Genomic DNA, 415 nt, shown 5'->3' with positions numbered 1-415 from the left:
CCGCTCGGGCGGGCTCCTCGGTGCTGCGGCCCAGGGCTCCCCTCACCCCCAACTTTCCAACCCTACGGGGGGACACACGCGAGGGCGCAGCTCAAGCCTCGGTCGCGGACCCGCGTTTCCCAGCTGAAAGCTGCTGCTGGCCTCGGCCAACAGCCACGTCCCCAAAGGGCGTCCCTTAAGCGCGTCGTGACTTCTGCTCCTGCTCGAAGCATCCGACCGCACCGGGCTGGGGACTCTCCCCCCTCCCTGCCTTCGACCCAGGAGAAACACGCAAGGTGTGCACAAGGCTGCTTCCGAAATCCCGCTCCTCCCGCGCGGAGCTGTGCGTGAAGCGGCTAAAAGGGTCCTTCCTTTTCCCCCGACCGACAGGGCAGCCAGACCCCGGCACAGCAAACGGCTGCGTCCAAACCAGGCG

This window comes from Pygoscelis adeliae, unplaced genomic scaffold (genome assembly GCF_000699105.1).
Source record: "Pygoscelis adeliae isolate BGI_AS28 unplaced genomic scaffold, ASM69910v1 Scaffold203, whole genome shotgun sequence".
NCBI classification, from domain to species: Eukaryota; Metazoa; Chordata; class Aves; order Sphenisciformes; family Spheniscidae; genus Pygoscelis; species Pygoscelis adeliae.
The sequence above is the reverse complement of the archived record's forward strand: the minus strand, read 5'-3'. Positions refer to the sequence as shown.